General features: G+C 48.9%; 1 protein-coding gene across 2 annotated transcripts in view; it reads right to left on the minus strand.

Annotated features, from left to right (window-relative positions):
• RALY (RALY heterogeneous nuclear ribonucleoprotein) overlaps nucleotides 1–13,891 on the minus strand; it is a 108,794-nt gene extending 94,903 nt beyond the window's left edge. The window contains exon 1 of one of the 2 annotated variants that reach the window (XM_048963553.1): nucleotides 13,786–13,891. The gene's annotated coding sequence lies outside the window, so the exon portion shown is untranslated. The remainder of the gene's footprint in view (nucleotides 1–13,785) is intronic. The other variant, XM_048963554.1, reaches the window with a different exon arrangement.
• Between the last annotated feature and the right edge of the window lie 6,855 nt (nucleotides 13,892–20,746).

The following is a 20,746-nucleotide window of genomic DNA, read 5'->3' on the forward strand; positions in this document are numbered from 1 at the left end:
CTGCTGGCTCCATGGGTAGATGCTCTTTACTATGGAAATTGTCCAAGATGCCAAGGCGGAAGAGGTGGCACCTGGAAAACAGAGGACACTTCAAACCCCATTGGTTCCCCCTGCCATTGCTGGAGATGCTCTGGGAGAGGCTCACAGGAGGGGATGGAGGTGGGCTTCGGGTCAACCTGTGCTGGCTGACAAGGCTGTGCTCCAACTGCCATGTACAGCTAGAATCACATCCAAGAACCAAACTAGCGAGACCTTCCAAAAGCAGCTTTGGATCTGACATTCACACACTTCCAGCATGCATTCAAAGCAAGGAATTGGGCAATTCATGGATGATGTGAAACAAAGGCCTGGGAAGCACCTTTGCTCATACAACATCATGCTGGATGAGCCCATCTGAGTGGAGACGGAGCATCGCTGCAGCAAACAAAGCTCTTGCAGCAGCACATACTCACAAACTCTTCTGGGCTGCTCCGTGGAAGAGCCTTCCTGCAGCCGTGCTTTCAGGGATTGGATCTCCACCAGAACTGAGCATCTCATTGTGCTCCCATATGCTGACACTGGGCTAGGATTGACTTCCCACAGCCCAGGGAAGTGACACAGCTGGTTCCCCACAAATTCAGAGCACAGAGGTCACTCCACAAGTATTCAGCCATTCCATCCCCTGAAATATAAGCTCTAACTTGTGGACAGCAAAGAGCAGGGAACTTCTGGACAAGCCCAGATGAGAAAGAATAGGAGGCAGCTATTTTTCAATGAATGATAAATTACTAGGGCTACTCCATGAGGTCAGACAGTTCCTTTTGAGTAGTGTGGTCCAAACCTACAAGCAGCTGCTCCGGCTCCACTGGGGCACCATTTATCATAGAGCTTAATTCTCTACTACATTATTGCCAAATCAAAGCAGCTGTGGTGAAATCAGAAAAATAACTCCCAATTCATACCAGAACATCAGAAAGCTAAATCGGGCTCATCAGCTGTAAAAGTGTTTTTGGATCAAAAAGGCTACACAGCAAATAAAACATTCCTGAACTCCTCCTTTTGTATATCGTATCTGGCTCCCATATCACCATTCCCCTGCAGGTAGCATGAAACGAGCTGCATTTTGGCTTGCCTGCAAGCAGTGCCTGCAGCAGGCAGCCCAGAGGCCTCAGTCTGTCCAGCACCTAACACATACCATGAGCAAGCAAAATAGCAGTGCAGATTAGCACGACCTGCCCACGATGCAGGCTGTAAGGATGGACACAGCTAAGGTTTCTTTCAGGACACCAGCAGGCTTGCCTGGCCAGTTATGCGCTCCAGCACATAAGCAATAGAGACAAAGGACAAATGTGACCTGGAGACCACACTTCCAGAGCAGTATGGACAGCCACCACAAAGATCAAGAATTCATGCTGGGTTCTATGAATTCAGCAAACTTTGAAGGCTAATCGGTCTGTTCAAGAGAGAAAGCCAACAAGTCTGGGTATCTTCAACAAGGAGAAGTACCTCCCCCTGCCAGAGTGCTCCCCAGCCATCCATCCTGCTCCATGCAACGTCTGCTCCAACGTCCTCCTGACACAGGACCCATGTTACCAACACTGATCTACACTCACCTGCTGACACGCTGCTCCTATACTGCCATGCAAAGATCCATGCAAAGAGTGGGAAAAGCTTTACATCAGGCCTACAGCATCTCAGCCACTCAAGTCACTTATTACACCCACACCAGCAATGTCATGAATCACGACAAAACACTGGAGTCATAAAAGCCACCTTGCATTGGCAGTGCTGGAGGGGCTTGCTCAGCTGGGGAATTCCATCAGTCTTTTTCTCCAGCACACAGCCAGACCGAGCAGAGAGCAGAACAGGAGCAGAGCCTGTGAAGTGTGGAAAGACATTGTACTGAAGCACTGACACCATTCCTACGTGGAGCAAGGCTGAAGGCACACCTATACTCCCAAGTGCAGTTCACAGAATTATAGAGTGGCCTGGGTTGAAAAGGACCACAATGCTCATCCAGTTTCAATCCCCCTTGCTATGTGCAGGGTTGCCAACTACCAGACCAGAGCCACATCCAGCCTGGCGTGGATCTCCTGGAGTGGGTCCAGGGGTGGAGGAGAATGCATGGAGGCCACAGCACCGCTGTATGGTTATGAAACTTCTCACTATTTGTCACTTCGCCACTTTGCTTTTCCAAGACCACTGCCATCACCTGCATGACAGCTGGTAGCAGCAAGCAGCATAGAAACATTAAAACAATTAAAATGCACTCCAGACAGAGGAGCTGTAAGGAACTTCAAGGATTTATGCAAGGCATGCAGCACTGCCTATGGAGGCCCTGAACACAATGCTATTCCTCTTTTAACCTCAAGCCCCCTGCCTTGATCCCATGCAGAGGGGCAGCATGCACTGTGCAGCAGAGCCTAGAAGCACCCTGTATCTCTCTCCACATACACACAGCACAGGGCCCCCAGCCCCTGCTCAGGGATGTAGCAGGGTTCATCATGGGGGTCTGACACCCAGGGCTCCCGCGGTCATACAATATGAAATGCTGAGGGGTTTTTTCCCCTGCTTTGCTGCTGGACCTCATGCTAAAATGATTGCAAGAATAAATCTCTCAGAATAAATCTTAGGAAAGGATTCCTGGAGAAGTTCAGGCAGCAAAAAGGAAGAGGGGAAGAAAGTGCTACGCTCAAATAACACAGAATTTCAAGTCATGAGAGCACTTGTTATGCAGGGGGGAAACTGTTGTCTAGAAAGAGAAAAGAGTTGCCAGAAACAAGAACAGCGCAGAGGTCTCCATGGAGAAACAGAGGTTAATGAAAAGCCTTCTACCCTGGAAAAGTAAAAAAAGAAAAAAAAGCCAAGAGGAAAGCATGGTTTCTGATTCAGCTTCCTACCAGGCTATGCCAAATGATCACCCTGATGCACGTGGAGTTTTGTCTATGGGGAACAGTGAATTGTGAGGGGACACACAGACATGCAATACGTTTCATGTACAGCTTTGAGCTGCCCACTTACATCACCTGTAAGGACCCCATTCCCCCAGATGGCTTTTGAGACGGTAAGACACACTGGTCCCAAGCAGTCCACATCAATTCTGAAGTCACAGCTCACAGCACTTTGCTGGGCACAGGGCTGACACCAGTGACCAACACAGCCTTGTGAAACCATTCTTTTCCACATTCCTATGAGACAGAACCCACCTTTCTCACCTCCCATGTGCCTTTCTGAGGAGACAGGGTGGTACACACACAGAAAGCAGCTCTGGAAGGAGCTCCTCATTATCACTGCAGCACAGATAAAGCATGCCAGACCAAACAATTTGACAAAGCTATCTTTAATTCCTTTAAATCAAGTATCTCATGCTAATTTGCAGCCAAATCCCCCAGTACGGGAGGCACTGCTGACATCTGTAAGGGTACAGATTCCTCTTACAAGGGACAAAAAAGACCTCACAGATTAGATCTAGTGTCATAATTTATGGAGTCTCAGGAGGAGAAGGAGATCCCCTGCTTTGAGCATTGCTTCAGGAGTGGTCAGAACTACAAGCTGACCACGGAGGAACAGGCTGCTTTCTTCAGGGTCATGTTTTATACATAATACAGCACTGCAGCTTCTCTAGCACATTGCTTTGAAGAGTTATTGTTTACGAATTTGTTATTTTAATAAACTGGAGCCAGCAGGGAACACAGCATTTCTGGCTCTAAAAGCATCTTTGTACGATTTAGGTCAAAATAATCCACATGTTCTGAGGTAAATCAAAGCACACCTCTTCTCACACATTCAGGTAGGAACAGAAAGAGTGCCAGCAGCAGGACAGGGCTGGCAAAACGACCTAGCAGCACACTGGAGCTGCTGCTGCTGCAGGCTAATGGGAACAGTCTTGGTGGGGCCCTCAAACCACAGACATTCCTCCCAGCTCTACTAACAGCTTGCACCCACGCTTGGGTGCCAGGGAAATTATGCTAATGGTTCAAGTGCAGGATTTGAGAAGCAGCCTGGGCTTGAATTCCTACCCATCTTGCCATTACAAGCATGCTTGATGCAGAGCCACCTGCCTCCAGATGCCATACAAACACTGCTCTGGTTGCATGGCTTTCCTGACAATGCCCAGACCAGCAGCTGGGAGAGGTTGCAGGTTCCTCCGAACAAGCCACTGTCCAACTTCAGCCCAAGATTCACTGCAGATATGTCCCATACCAGCACTGACAGAGGCACTGAGGGGGGCTCCATGCACGTATTTGGAATCTGGCTCCCAACAGGGCTGAAAGACAGCTGTGAGCATCACAACAGTAAGGGACAGCTTTCTCAAAACATCAGAACACCAAAAATTAGGTATTTCAGCACAAGACCATCAAATCAGAGGTCCTCATTAGGGAAAAACCAACCCCAGCATCTGTAAAGAACGGACTTGCATTTCAAACCAGGTACAGCAATGGTCACTTATCCATGACTACACGTCCTGATGAAAGCAACTACAAACAAACCTGTTCTCCTCCAAACTCTGTGGCTATTAGCAGCGTCTCAGCTCAGCCTTAACCCCTCTCCTCCAATCTAACTCCAAATTTACATGAAAATGGCATAGGCTTGATGGAGCTGCTGGAAGGTTCAGACAGGCTCAGTCCGCTTGAAGGGCAAAGCTGCAACACAACAAAATGCACTGACTGCCTTAGAAACATTCAAGTTCTCTCATTTTGATCAAAACCAGCATTTCATTTTTTATGTAGATGCCGGACAGGGAACAGCATTCTTCACCTCCTTTCTCATGCTCAGAAAACAAGGATTTTTATACCCTGCCTTTAGAATCAAGCCAGGAGAAAATTGCAAACCATTTCAGCGTCTCTATTTGCTTTGTAACCAGAATAGCTGAGAGCCACCTGACAGCTCTGGGGACTCCACTTCTGTGCCTGTGCATAAACCAGAGACAGCAGCACGGCAAGATTTCTGCACAGCTCAGATCTCTGCCTTTATTTTTAAACTGCTACTGTCACCACAGCATCTCAGTTCACCTTTTGCCCAAAACAAATTGAACAGATTTCCCAGAGGGTCTCCTGACTCACCAGCACATTCTCCCTTTAAAGGTCAAAAAAATATGTAGCAACAATAGGGATTTCATTAGTTTCCTCTTAGTTTCAGTCAGTCAGCAGGGACTTAAAGAGAGATTGGTTGCACTCAGGAGCTTCCCTAACGATGCACACTTCATCTTATTTAGGATGAAGGGAAAGAGCAGCCATAGGAAACATCTCTCCCCTTTTCTTCCAGCTGAGCACAGCCAGGGAGCACTTAGCGAGGTGGTCTCTCCAGCAGAGATGTCTGTCCTGAGCCAACTCCATGTGCTCAGTTCACATATTGCACACTAAGATTCCAGCTAGAATGCCTGCACAGGATGTGCAGATGTTTTTTCCCCCAATTTCTCTCCAAGTGTTTCCTTCGTGTCTCTGTTCCAAGCAACTCCATGAAGCCCAGAGCTCACTTCCCTGCACTGGAGCCTGTTAATACCCCTCTCCACCTCCAGGACCAATGCTCCTAAATTGATGCAGCCAAGGCTGCATTAGTGCTCCCCACCTACCTGCATGCACTGCTCACAAGGACCAGCTTACTGCTGAGAGGTCCTCAAGTCCTAACTACTCATCCAATGGCATAAATGGCATAAATAAACTTCACACCCGGTTCTGAGACTCTCAGCAAGCAGGCAGCACTTGGGATGCCTCTCACCTGCTGAAGGATGAAATAACAGGTACAGCCCTTCTTTCATCCCAGACGTTTCTTGATAGTCTTGTAGAACAAGCAGATCAGCTTTAATACTAGAGACATCTTCCACCACACTGGATCGTATGAGGACATTCCTACACCCATCTTCATCTGCTCTGATCCTCATCTGCTACCATTTCCATTCATGACTGCTCACAAGGTCGCCTCACCTGGGATAAGAAATTCAGGTTGCAGAGACACTACTTGAAGGCTCCCTGGGAGAGGAAACTTCAAAGTTCCCTCTTGAGTTTTAAAATAAACCACAGATCCTCTATTTATCCATTTTCAATGGATGCTTAGATTCCCATGGGGTCACATTCCCAAGTTTTTGTTCTGCATCTGAAAGAACCAGTCTTTGCATCCCCACACAGCTTCAAGACGTAAGAGCTGCAGAACATGTAGAAGCCCAGTGGGCTGGCTTGAGTCACCATCTGCCAGGGCTGGAGGCAAACAAAGCTCAGAGGACACAGCTCCAGTGGGAGACCAGCAGTAGCCCTATCCGTGATCCCCGCTGCTTTCACCGTAACACAGCACTTCCCACAGGACAAACACATCTGTCCCTGGCACCACGTCCATCAAAGCAAAAAGGGAGACTCAGCGCTACATTGCATTCCTGACGTGCTTCTGGGCAAGACAAGTTGTTTGTTTTCAACTCATTTTATCCTCCACCAACAGAACCTAAGCGAGAAAAGGTCACGAAATACCACAACAAGATTGGCTGGGGGTGTGGAGAGGAGGAGGAGGGAGAGTGATTTGTGTTTTAATAACTCCAGCAGCAGAAGCACAGACACGCTCTTTATTCAGAGCAAAGCAAAAGGCATCTGCTAGACGTGCAGCACAGAAGCCTTCAGTATTTTTGAACCGTAAGGCTAATGTGATGTGACACTCCATCAACCCCTGACACACAGCATACATTCATCTTTCATCAACAAGGCTCCTCGCAGCACGTGGAGAGGAGAACACTTTACCTGCATGCAGGTCCTCCCGGGGCTGTGCCCTAGGCAGGGCTCCAACAGAGGCAGCACGTGGCCGTCCTCCCCATCACTGCAGGAAGGGAACGCTGTCAGCTCGGGTCTTTGTAAAGGGATGAGCACGCATCTGACCTACATAGCACACAGATGTGAGTGGCCTTACGCTGCGCGCCGTGCGTTTGTATGCAAAAAAAGATATTAAGCACCACCTGCTTTGCCTGGAAAAGCATGTGAAGAAAAGGCAGCCGTGCACAGGAAGGCTGTGCAGGGATTTAAATGGGAGCTCAGTATTGCCACTTCTCTCCCTTATTACACCTTTCTCTCTACAGGTGATTTTGGTACTGTTGTACCTAGGCTGAAAGCATCACGAGCAGCCTCGTAGGGGGATGCAGCACACACCCAGCCATGTGCTCAAGGCAGCTTAAGAACCTTCCAGCGCCCTTTGAGTATTGCAATAACCCCAACTCTCATTCTGGTGTCCCCTCTTTCCCAAAAGAAAACCCAAGCACAGGTCACCCTGCCAGCAGCAGGTGTTTGTTCCTGCATAAAGAGTTTTATGTTGAGAAAAAAGGTAGGAAAATAAGCAGATACAGCAATATGAGATAAAACTGGTGCTGTCCTGGCAGAGTAGCCGTGCTCCTACACAAGGTAGGCTTCTAGCAGAGCGTCATCTCCTTGCAAGCCAATGCTAAGCCCTGCTAAAATGACTGCTATGCTCCTGTGCTAAATGTCACATGCCACGCATTGCTGAGGCTCCCAGCTCCTCCACGATGAAAGGAACCAGGACAGGGCGAAGCTACAAGGATGGAGAAAGGCAGGGAAAGGCAGGAGAGCTAGAAAGCTGGGCTTGGGCATAGAGAGCTCCCCAGCTTCACCCGCACACCAGGTAGGGTGAAGGGGGGGGGAGGAGAGCCGAGAGAGCAGCAGAGCAAACCTCCAGGAGGGTGAGCTGGGAGCAGAGAGAGCTGGCGTCATTCCCAACTCCACTACCACCAAGGTCAGGCGCAGTCACATGCCCTCCTACCTCTTATCTATTTAGAGCCTAAACTCCAGAGCCACAGCTCCTTCTCGCTGGATCTGGACACGGATCCTCAGATACTACTGTACTGCATGCAAAGATAGGAACGTAAGGCCTCCAAGACTGTTGGTACCTGGTCAAATGATAAAGACTGCAAATGGAAATAAAATTAAAGGAATAAACAAGAACAAGCAGATTAATCACTTTGCATTTATTTTACCAGCTACTCTTTAGCCTACTTGCTAGAGACTCCCCTTGCTCAGGACACTAAGGCTCTGGAGACAAAATAAATAAATCTGAGGGTCAGAAGAAAAGCCTCATCTTGTCTGGGATTTCAGAAGCCAGCCAGCAGCAGCAGCCGCCCTCACTCCCTGCACCAGCATCCACCCAGCACCAGCCCAGTGGCTCAAGCTCCCTAAAGCAGGCTCCTTTCTCAAACATACAACAGCTCGGGCTGGAAAGGACCTTCGAGATAATTTAGTTCCAATCCTTCTGCCATGGACAGTGTTGTCTAGTTTTCAGTTGCTGAGCCACAATCCCCTGCACCGCTTCCTCACAACGAGCCATAAAATATAGATGTTTACACTGCACAAGGCTAGAATCTATCAATTCTGAGGTCATTGTTTTTTCCCCCCCTCTTGCAAAGCAGTACTTGAGCAGACATACATCATCAGCTGGAAGCGCACAAAATGGGTTGGTGGTGTGACACCTGCAAACTGAAATGATAATAAAAGCAACAGGTACAGAGCAGAGCCTGCCTCACCTGTGCACATCCACATGCATCCCCCCATAACCCTCTCAGAGCTGAGGGAAGACAGGCCAGCAGCTCTTAGGTTGCTCTGGAAGCGGACACCCAGATGGGGCGCTCCATTCTCTGGCAGTGCCCACCCCTTCATATGGGGAAGGCAGGTAATTTACAATACACTTCGTGCAACGTTTGCTGACAGAACGCAGATGAAGGACTATCCCTGATGATCAGTGTTCGAGCCCATCTTCAAAGTGATTTGAAAATAATCTGCCCAAAATAAACAAGCAGACAGGTCCCAGGAGCTGGGTAGAAGCTGACAGCAATTGCTTTTTTCCCCTAATGCAAACAGAAGGCAGCCAACAGCCCAGCACAGGGGCGCTGAGCCCTTCCTGCTTGGCATGCAAGCGGGGCAAGAGACCCAATTTAATTTCTTCCACAGAACAATGTTAATTAAAACCACCTAAGCCCTTCCTGTTCCCCTCCTGCCACCAGGTGTGATTCTGCTCATAGGAAGCATTCCCAAGCCACAGCTTATTACCAGCACCTCCCTGAAAATACTACATGCACTGTAGCAAAGCAGCTGGGAGCCCATTTGCAGGTAAGTACTGCCCCTCATTACCAGGAAAGAAGAGCCATGCCCAGTTCTGATGCTCATCTGTAGCAGCAGTTGCTCCCCACATGCTATCAAAGCTGTTCACTGGTGTGGGCTTCTCATGGAATCCTGTAGCAGTTCACCTCCAGCAGCTTCTTCACCATCCCCTGTGCCCCACATAGCTGCTGGAAGGAAGCAATGCACCTGGGCTGTGAGAGTACCTGCACCAGAACTTTCCCAGTAGTTCTATAGACACTGAAGTTTCCAAACTGGTTCCACTCCTGCAGTGCGATCTGCAGAAATGGCTCCTGTGCCTGCAGGGAAACACCAGGACGTGGGCAGCTACTGGGGAGCATAAGCACAAGGCAAAGTTCTACTGCTTCACTGAAATGAATAAGCATGATTTAGAGTAAATTCAGTAACAAGAGCGAAAAGAACAAAGCCTAAGTGGCTGGAGAGGCTCAAGAGGATTTCTGTGGTGCTTACAGCCATGACAAACTCCAGAAAGCAGCCCTGCCATGCTGTATCTCCTGCAGCACATTGCCCCAGCTGAGCACACAGTCCCCACACGGAGCCAGCAGCAGCACCTGCCCCTCACTTTCACCCACATGTGGGGCTCACACTGACCCCCCTCCAAGCCAAGGCCCTCCCCTTACATAGGGCAGCCAGCAAAACCAGTGCATCCCACATCCTGAAGGAACACTTTTCTCACAAGTCCTCCCCAGACGGCTTCCCAGAAGACTTTGCTAAATGCAGGAAGAAAGAGGAGATTAAAACTGCCTGAGAAAGGCAGCAGAAGCCACGTGAGGAGCAGCAGCCATACACCCCCTGCCTGGTGCCCTTTACCACTCCAGTCCTGAGCTCAGGAACCCGCTCGTAAATCACAGCATCCACCTGCTCCCAGCTTCCAGAGCGAGCCATCATTCACATAGAAGCCACCCACATTTCTGGGTTTCAGTACATCCACAGAAAGGCACAGATCCCCGCATAGAAGGACATCCTCCCCCCCAGGGACAGTGGACCCAGCAGGATGCAACTGCTCCATCTCAGCACAGCAGGGGATGTGCTCAGCTGTCTCAACCACTGCATCCCACCTGCCCGTCCCTCTGCAGCATGCAGCGGCAACCAGAAGATGAGTTCACGTTCATTCCTACTGTGGCTGCATTTGCCTGAACATGAGCTGCTTGTAAAGGCATCAGATAATGCTCTGCCACTTTCCAGCCCCTACTGCTCCAAACCATGCCACACCATGGAATGGCTGAATTCATGCTGACAAAGCCCACGGGCATCTCTGCTGTTTACCTCAGCCCTCTTCTATGAAAAAACAACTAACACTGTGCTTTCTGTTTTAAAAACAGACTTTTCAGAAATAATAATAATATGAAAATAAAAAAAAGACAACTGCAAGGCAACTGGTTGAGACTACAAAAGGTTATGTTAAGAAATAGACTGTTGGAGGAGCAGAAATGCTACTGGACCCAGTGCCTGGCCTCTGCACATGGCCCCTGAAATCAGTGGGGCAACCTTCCCTTCCCTGTAAAGCCAAGGACCAAGCCTCACCTCACATATACCTTACCGCAAGCCAGCATTCTGTTTCAACATATTAAAAAGAGTACTGGCTTGAGAAAATGCTATTTGGTGCTGCAGGAGCAGGACCCAAGCCTTCCCAGGGAAGCAGCAGAAGCTGCACTCCTGCATTTGGAGTGTCAGCTCCCATGCCTTCCCCTATGGGAAGGTACAGTGACCTCGGTAGGGAGCGTGGCAGCACCGGTTGTGTCAGAGCTACACGGGAGCCAAAGCTATGACTCACAGTGCCCTTATAGCCTTCCCATGGACATCCAGAGCAGAGGCAGGCACGCAGCACAAGTAGGAGGGCAGAGCTCCCGAGATGCCTCCTCCTCTTCCATACAGCTCTGGACCACGTTAATAGGGCCAATTCTGTTACAAGACTGTGAGGTTTTCCTGAGAGGGAAACTGTTCTCATTTTAAGAAAAAGATGTCATCACCAGCATTCCTCAAACTGAGGACCTCAGCAGGAGCTTACAAAACTGCAGAATGCAGGAACACACTTCTTGCTGTCTGTGCTGAAGCATCCCCGTGGTGTCCACACCCCCAGCTCAGGCTGCAACTCCACAGATGCAGTTTCTGCTGTAGGCTGGCAGCCACAGGATGCTAACTGCCATCATTCTCAGCTGCAGGGAACACCAGAAGCCACAAGAAGAGCTTTAGATTGGCTATTAGCACGCATACTTCTTGTTTCCATGCAAACTGTGGATTCCCTTGGATGTGCAAAGGAAAGCAGTCTTTGCTCATTGTTACAAGCCTGTGCCTTCAGAAGTGCAGTATTTTAGATGCAGAAATGGACGCTGTATGCAGCTGTCAATCCCTGCCCTGGTGTCACCTCTCTTCTGCCCCTGGTAAAGTACACACAACTAATTTTGTAACAGAGATGCAGCTAGCAAACACCTGCCCTGCTAATTAAATACACACTCATGTTAGTGAGAAGCTCTAACGTGACTTACTTGATTCAAACAGAAACAGGTAGGCTAGGACTGGTGGATAAAATAAAAATAGACACAGTTCACACAACTGCAAGGAAGGCAGCAACATCCCTGTGCACAACAGCAGAATCAACTTAATCGCAAATGACAACTTCTGAAAGCCTTTGCTTTGGATTCATCCTTGCTATTTTTCTAGGCCAGCTGGAAAACAAAAGCTTTGTCTTCTTAAAATGCAATCGCCTGAGGCACCTCTAAAAAAAGTGACATAACTCAGGTCTGAAAAATGCCTACTGGGTTTCAGATTCTCCTAAGAGGCTCTTTGCTGTTCAGCTTGATTCAGATTACCCACATCAGCGTGAACTCCGCAGATTCAGCCTCGGCTGCAGGCACAGGTATGAAAAATCATCCTAAACGTGTGCTTTTTAAGTGATACAATTAAAGCTCTGCAGTTATAAAAAGCCAACTTGTTATTGATCTGATGCTTCCTCCCCCTCTGCAGGTGCGTGAATGTCTCACCAACTCCTGGTGTCAGTTATTCTCAAGCTACCCCTGCTCAGTGCACTTTCTTCCAGCATGCTTTTCTGGTGTTTTCAGTCTTTCCAGCACAAACCTCAAGCTGTGACTGAACAAGTGGACGTACAGGAATCATAACTTGAGCCCAAAGCTGGGCTCATGATGCTTCTATCCCTACAAGGCTTCCTCATTGCAGTCACTCTGGAAGAAACGCCTTCACGCTCTCCAAAAACCACGAACCCCATACCACACAGAACAGCAACTCAGTGTGAAGGGGATGAGAAAAGAAAAGCCACAATTCACTTCAAGGTAAACACAGCCCTTCCCAATGCATGCAATTAACACACGTAGTCCTGTGTAACCCCACAGCACCTGCAGGATGTCAAATGTTTTAATTCCAGACATTCTCCTTGAGCAGACGCAGGTTTGCTTCTAGGTCTGAGAGCTCCTCACGCAGCCATCAGACAGGAACACACACCAGAAGTTCTGCTCCCTTCGTTAAAGCATTTGAGATGCAGGCAGCTGGCAGCTCTCAGAACTGGAAACACATCAGGTTCTGATCCTTCAGAAAGATCCATTCCCATCGCTTATTCCAGGTAGCTGCTCTTCTCCAAGAGCTTCACTCCTCTCTTTACAACTCCGAAATAAAACCTCCTGCCCACCCTCACTGCCACACATCTGCCTCTTCTAAAGAAAGCGATGCTTTGGATACTCACCTTCCTTTGCCAAGCTGTTCCCCAAAGGCCACGGCAGCATTGCCCCACCAGCAGTGAGTGCTCCCTCCTGCCACCCCTCTTACCACCTGCACCCAGCAAAGCTCAGCTAAGCCAAACCCAGAGCAGGGAACCCCACGAGATGCCGTCACAACAGATGCTGTGGATCAGCCCGAGGGTCTGCCATGCCATGGGCTCCTCACTCTGGGATAACCGGATAAAGGCAGCCCTCCGCGTTACACATCCACGGCATCCCCGTCCGTTTTGCTTAGAAAGACTCTTACTCCCCTCCCAACCCCTCGCCTTAGAGAACGGGAGAAAAAGACCAAAACAAAAAACAAAACGAACAAACAAAAAAGAGAACAGCAAGGAGCCCAAATCGGAACGAAGTGCAGAAGGACGGAGTGGGCAAAGCGCGGGTGGGAGCGGTACTGCGGGCAGGAAGGGAGGCGGCGGGGTCCGCACTCGCAGCGCAGCCGGCGCGGGGGTCCCGCAGCACCGCAGCGCACGGCCCGGGGCCGCAGCTCCGCTCGGGGCCGCTCCCTCTCAGCCCGGCTCAGGGCGCTGCGGGAAGGGAGAGACATTTTCCCTTTCTCCCTTCAAAAAGCACGCGGACGCTGCCGACTTCGCTCTCCGCTAGAGCCGGGGTAGGGCCACCAGAAGGCGGAGCGGCTGCCCGAGGAACGCTACGGACAGAAACTACCCAGAACCACAGCGGGCAGATACATACAGACGCTCATCCGCGCTGCTCCCCACGCCGACCCGCCCGGAACCGCGCAGCCACAACTCAGAGCGCAAAGTTGGTCCTCCTGCCGGTGCCGGCACCACCGCGCTTCTTTTCCCCCAATTAACACCGGGGAAAAAACTCACAAGATGAAGAAAAAAAGAAAGAATCAGTAAAATAATAACCGATGGAAGATTGGAGGAAAAAAAAAAAGAGAGAGAGAGAGAGGAAAAAAAAGAAAAAAGAAAAAAAAAAAAAAAAAGCGAACTCACGTGCAGCAAAACCCCCGTTTCCAGCGGGACGCCCGGCAGGACGCGCAGCAGTACTGCCCGCGCCGAAGGAGGAGGAAGAAGAGGAGGAGGAGGAGGAGGAGCAGAGCCCGCCCCGCCCCGCCGCTCCCTCACCTCCCGCCGGCCGAACCACGGCTGCGCGGCGCTGCCTGCGCTGCCTGCGCTGCCGCCCCGGTGCTGGGCGAGGATCGCTGCTCCCTGTGCTCGCAGCGCAGCCCGCCGCCCAGGGATGAACCCGAGGAGTCCGACAGCGGTTCCGGCGGTGCTCGGGTGTTTCCCGTCCCCTCCTCCTCATCGGCTATGCTCTGCTCGGCTGCTTCGCGTGCTCACAGATTGATCTCAGCGATCAGGTGTTTTCTTGCCAAAAGAGTTTCACAGAATCACGGACTCACTGAAGTTCTACACCTCCAGGCCTGGCGACTCCACCACCTCACCCACCCCAATCCCTCCTGGAAGGAGCTTTTTCGTGCCCACACCCACCCCGGTGCAGTTTGAGGGGTCTCCCCTGAGACCCCACCTCACAGCAGCCTCTGTCAGGCAGCGGTAGGCTGAGCAGCCCCACTCCTTCAGCTGCTCCCCATTGCTCTTTTCCTTGTCCCTTTGCCTTCTCTTATCCTTCTCTGCTCACTCCAGCATCTCAGTGTCCTTCCCGTAGCAAGGAGCCCAAATCCCATCCAAGCTTCAGCTCTTCCCCTGCAGAACGGACCGCCACGGAAGGGAAAGACACGACTGCACCAGCTTCCCAGCAGCATGTGTTGGCTTTTCCACAGCAAACAGCCTCCTGCTGGGGCTTCCCTTCCCAGGACAGATCGCCTCTCATGGGGAAGAGATCGTGCAGCAGTGCGTGTCCTGGATATGGCAGCTGCCAGCTTCCCCCCCTGGGAGGTGGAAGTGCACCTACAAACCTCTGTGCAGCTATGCAACAGCATTTCAGAATCACTTAGCAATAATTCAGCTTTTTGAGCAAAAGCCACCACCACCAAAAGCCCTGTAACATCCCCGCACTCCTACAGAGGCAGGTGCTGTTCATATTAGTCCAGAATTAAACTTCCTTCTAAACCAGCTCTACCTGACTTTCTTTAAAGTCTTATTTATTACAGCTTAACAATCACTTTAAAGACGATGGGTGGGAAGCAATACAAAAGCATCTTTCATTATTCATTAAGGACAAACGATGCAGGGGTTTTGGAAGGGAATGGAGAGTACACACACTTTTCTGCACTTAAAACAATTATTCCTTATTAATAACCCTGCAGAAAGGTGTCCCACAGAGAGCTGCAGTTTGGATGCTTTTGAAGCTGAGCCTCTTGATCACAAAAAGAATTACACTTCCTCTGTGACATTCCTGAGCAGAGAGCCTTCTAAATGTTTTGCTGTGTTGTTTTTTAGCTCTTAAAAATGTTTAGGTGTGAGTTCTGAGGTCTATCACCCTCATGGAGTGGGAAAGTATTGCAGAGGTTATCGTGGAAATCGAGACCCAGCATGAGAAGAAAAAACTACAGCCTTGCACAGCAAACCCACAGCAGGGTTGGGAAGAAGACTGAGGATCCCCAGAGCCCCAGGAGAATTCAAGTTGCAAGGGACCGTGGTGCAGCCCACCCTGTGCCCATCGGAGCCCAGCCACCCATCTGCTGTGTCACTGTTTTACAAAGACCCCCATCCAGCCCTTGATATTCCAACTTGGATGCCAGGATGCTGTGCCGCATCACAGTCATCACCAGCCCCAAGGGGAATGGCACCCATGGTGTAGGGTGGGATCTTGATGTAGAAGAGCAGATAATGCTCCTCATCCACATCTACCCCCAGCATGGGCAAGAATGGGTGGGTAGGGAAATGTGAGCTGCAGAGCTGGGGGTTTGCTTGGGGCTGCATGGCTGCTGGAGCTCTGCTAAGTGGTCACTGCCTGCTGAAACCCCCTGAAGAAAGCAAGCTGTGTCCTGGAAAGGAGGTGAGCACTTCTTTTTATCCACATGGATTGCTTGTCCTGGATGCTGAGTGCATGGCTATGAGCTCTTCAGACAATTAACTCTCTCACCACACTCTCCCCATAGCCCTATTCAGTCTCCTACATTTGATTTTTGTGCAGGGAGCTAGAGAAAGGACAGTGGTTTTCTTTTTTTTCTTTCTCTTTTTTTTTTCTTCAGTTTTTCTTTTTTTTTCCTTTTTTTTTTTCTTCAGTTTTTAATAAATTTTTCATTTTGTTCTGCCAGTACAGAAAGAATAACAAGCAACAGTGTCAACACAGAAAGAATTTTCTCCAAAGTCACACCATGGCCGATCTGCAGCAACAATAATAGATTTTATGAATCCCACAGCAGAGAATTGCTGGGCTGGGGTGCAGTCTCAGAGGGTCCTCAGTAATTTGTGCTTTCCACACCAGGAAGCCCTGCTCTGAGCAGCTATTTAAAGAGCACGAATAAATTAACTTGCTGCAAAAATGGATTCCTAATAAAAGACAAACAAAAAAATATATGTGCGCTCTGTGTTGTTTAAAGAGAAGATGTTGCCCATTCCTTCTTGCTCGGCTGCTGGCAGGGGCTGAGAACCACAGCTGGACTGCACAGGCTTTGGGTTTTGCCTGCTGCTTGCAGTCCTGCTGAAGTCATGCTTCACAGGGTCTGCCCTAGCAATGGCTTTGCTTCCAAGTGTGAGCAAAGTTCTCTTTCCATATGTCTTTTTTTTTTCCTTTCTATTTTTTTGCAGGAGGTGTTAACACCAATTTGTGAGCTCAGTGGGATGACAGAGGCAGGTGAACAACACTGACCTTGGAACTTAGTGCTGCCAGATCTCTTTTTCCATCCCATCTAAAAGCAATAAAAGGATGTTGGAAATGGGTTGGAGAGGGGTGGAACAGGGGCTCATCCAACTCCGTGTTAACAGAGAAACGCTTAGCAAGCAGCACCTCAAAATGCAGCTGTCTGTGGCGTGGCCCTGCTGTATGCACACAGCCATCCTCGTGGGGAAGGGCTGCAGCTGAAGATGGTCTGAAAACAAAACCTGCACTTATTTTCATGTGTTTTCTTAGCATTGCCAAAGATACTCTTAAACACTCTCTCCTCCTCACCAACATACTCAGCAACTCGTAAGCTGTGAACGTGAGAGCAGAAACAGGATTGTCTCTAAAGAGAGCAAAAAACAGTGAGCGTGGTGGGGAGTGAGGAGCACATAAAGAATGTCACTGTGAAGTGCCATTCAAAATGAACCTCTTTGCCTAGATTTGGGAGGTTAAACAACTGAGAATGTTTCTTTTCGGAAAGCTTAACTCGTTGTAGGCCACTGTGCTTTTTTGGTCTAGAAAATTGCCCAGCTCTAATAGCAGTAACTGTTTATGAGCTGTAATATGAAGGCAATGGGTTTCAATGGCAGAGCTGAGGGAGGGAGCAGAAGTGCTGGTAGCGTGTGGCAAGCATGGCTGCATGGCTAGCTCTTCTCCATTGGGGGGGACCAATAGATCTGTCACCAGGACAGGGATCAGCAGTGTTCCTGGGCTGACATTTCATGTGCTTGTTTTGAGTGCCTGACAAATGGCAGGGCATAGAAGCATGAGAACAGTGAAGACTAAATCTTATCTTAATAGTCTTTCATTATTAACTGTCTCTGGATTTATTCATCGCTCAATGAATGAGAGGAGCAATCCATGACACTATGCTGGTGTGAACCCAGGCAAAGTTTCTGACTTTACTGGAGCTGTATGATTTCCACTGGTGAGACAATGACCATGCAGTTTGCTTCTCTTTCAATGCATATACTGCTCATGGAGACATGCTGGTCACACAACACTCAGGTTGCTTGCTGGCTCATGGCTTTCTGGTCCCTCTCCAGTCCTGACTGCACCTGAGATCACAGAAGTAGATGGGGATGGGCTTCTTCCCTCTTCAGTGTCCCTCCCTGGTCCTAGAAAAGGAGGGCATCAGTGCTATCTGGGTTGGGAAAGAAGAGTACTGAGGCACTGAACAACCCGATTCCCCATCTGCATGCTTTCCCCTTCCTCTTCCATATTATAGGAAACCAATGTTAAATTGCTGAGACGATGCTCCATTTTCCAGCGCTTTATGTATTGCTCTTGTAGGAACTGAGTGGAAATGAGAAATTTGGGGGGCAGAGGGTGAAAAAGAGGAGAAACCTGACAGCAGAGGTGGGATGCTAAAGCCTGCAGCCGGCAAACCTGCTAACTGCTGGCACTTTGCACACGGGTAGGGCAGCAAGGGGAGAAAAGCAGGGTGGCTCAGGGAAGCTTACAGCAGCCCTTTGCAGAACCCAGCATCTGCAGGCAGTGCCTCGCATCCCATGCTGTATTTGTGCCCTTCTTAAGTGTGGGATCACTTTTCTAAGCAGACCTTAATTTGCGTTTCCCTCAGTCCTTCTCCTTAACAACAAAACAAAAAGAGATGGCTTCTGCTGAAGTTCCCACCCTGGAGTTCCCCTTCTCAGCTGGGCTACATCCACTTGTGAGAGACCCGCTGCCATTGCTGCCCAGCTGGAATCCCACTGAAATGCTTTAATTAAAATGGACATTAAGAGCTCTCTTGTTCGAGCCAAAGAATGTCAGGAGGAATTTAAATGAAGAGGATTTTAAATCTATGACATTTGTTCTAATGAGAAAACACTTTCTAATCCTGAGTGTTTCCTAATTCAAAACAGATTGCAAAGCCTGCAAGTGAAAACAACTTTTTTTCTTTTTTCTAAAAATCATGTCCTGTAATTAGTAGACCTCACTGGCAAATAACATTCATCTTCTCCCTACAGCTTCCACATCAGCTTGAAAGCAGGCAGTGAAAAGCGATGTGTGGGTGTACCCACACACGGATGCATGTTGTGTTAGGACAGGTAAGGGAACTCACTGTGATTGCCATCAATCCCAGCATTGGGGGAGAAGCTGTTGTGAGGATGTAGAGCTCTCCCAGCCCTCCTCATGAAAGGCAGATTGCTGCCGCTGCGTGCTGAGGGGCTGAGGATGAGCAGGGAAACAATCTGTTGGCAGCAGAGGAAAAAACACACTGCAGTAATTTACTGGAGGGCTACTTTCATCTGAAAACATAATGAAATGTAGAAGAGGAGCAGAAAGAAAAGTGTGAGGCTTCAAATGATGGCTACTTGGGGATCAACTAAAACGTTTTGTTGTTGTTGGACACAGATGCTGGAGAGGTGAAATACAATCCCTCTCTTCACAGTCTTTCTTTTTAATCACGGTCATTTCCCTGTTTCCTTATGCTGCTGAAACTGCCTTTTTTATTTCTCCTATCTCCTGTGTTTACTGACCTTCTGGGGACAGGCCCTCTCATGCATTTCAGTGCTTAGCACAACACTGCGTGGCTTTGATGGAGCCCGAGTACCAAGAATAAACAATAGGATTAAACTATTTTTGGTAATCCAACAGATAGCAGCGGAGGGAGAGAAGGCAAGCAAGCAAACTTGTGAGAACTGATGGCTGCTTATTTCTCTATGCATTTCACAACTAAAAATCCCAAGCCTTGCCTGTCTCCTGGCTGTCTTTTATTTGGATATTTCAGCCCCAGCGGTAAGGCAGCAAATCTGCTAGGTACTTACCACCGTGTGGGGAACCCCAGGCATCCACAGTCTGTGAGGACTTTATCCTTTTCCCTAGGAAAGAAATACTTGAATGTAGCAGCAGAAATCCTTGTAATATCATCACTTCATCAGTTTTTACAGTCCCTGTCATGCTGGGACAGCAAGCTCTCATGGTGGCAGCTCATGCTGTTCTCTCCTTTGGGTCCTCATTTCATTGTTTCAGTGCCCTATGAGCAGCAGCAGTGCAGGACTGTTTCACAAACGGAACACCTCCTCTGCATTATGGTCTGGGTATTTCTGAACAAGGGCAAAGTGTTCTGGTGTATTCTGAAAAGTAGCAAGGCACCAGCCTCAATCCAACTTGCCAGCAGAAGTTGGCCCCAGATTAAAGTTTCCTGGCACTCTTATTTCATTAATGGGGGAAACAAAAAAATCCTGGATCTGAAAGCCCTGATACTGAAGCCTGGATCAGGTATGAAGTTTGTGACGTGCATCCATCTGTAGTTCAATGCACAGTATTACCTTCATTAACACAGAAAGCGGTTGCATATGATGTTACTGAGACCCTCCTGGTTGTTATTGCATGGATGACAGTGCCAGTGGTTCCAGATGGACTGCCTTTGCATTGCTTCTTGCTGGCTTGCTGTAAATACATTAGCAGAAATGACAGCAATGTTCCCAGAAACACCTACTTTTAAGTGTGTCAGTAACTTTCTGCAAGTGGATTTGAATGCATCCTACCGAGTATTCTCTTGGGAAATATGAAACACATTACCTATGAGTCCAATTAAAACAACTTTGCCTTTAAAGCTCGGATATTCATAGCCACCTTCTTGGAAGAATAATCCTTTGTTGGCATAAATGGATAGGAACCAATGAAGATCAAGGGACTGACACCCATTTATGCTAGTCGATGACTCGACTTAGGGCTTACTCAGTAAATAATCTCAAATACCATGGAAAAATGTGGAATTGTTCCAAAATGTCTGCTCAGAGACAGAAAATGTGCCTCCTTCAGGGGGAATATGAGGGTTTTTAACTTCTTGGATGACCAGTCAAGCATTTAACAGCTTTGAAAGTAGGTCTCTTAGTCCTGACTGTCCCCTCCAAAAACCCATCCACGCCTCCCAGGAGCTTTGCTGCTCTTCTTCCAGTCTGTCCACCTCCCTGCCCCTTTGACTCTGTCAACTCGACTGACCCTCTGTGGTTAAAAGATTAGGAAGTACCAGATTCAAACAGAGCCTTGGCTGCTGGGGTTAATGCTTTGACGCCTGACCTGCTGGGCAGGAAGACTGCAGAGCCCAAAGGGTTCGACTCAGTCTCTGTATGTGGGTAAACCTGCAGCTGCCCCCTGGTCTGGATTGAGAAGGTAATACTGCACCCCTGAGCTTTGGTGGGACCATAGTCACACTGT

Source organism: Lagopus muta, chromosome 16 (genome assembly GCF_023343835.1).
Source record: "Lagopus muta isolate bLagMut1 chromosome 16, bLagMut1 primary, whole genome shotgun sequence".
NCBI lineage: Eukaryota > Metazoa > Chordata > Aves > Galliformes > Phasianidae > Lagopus > Lagopus muta.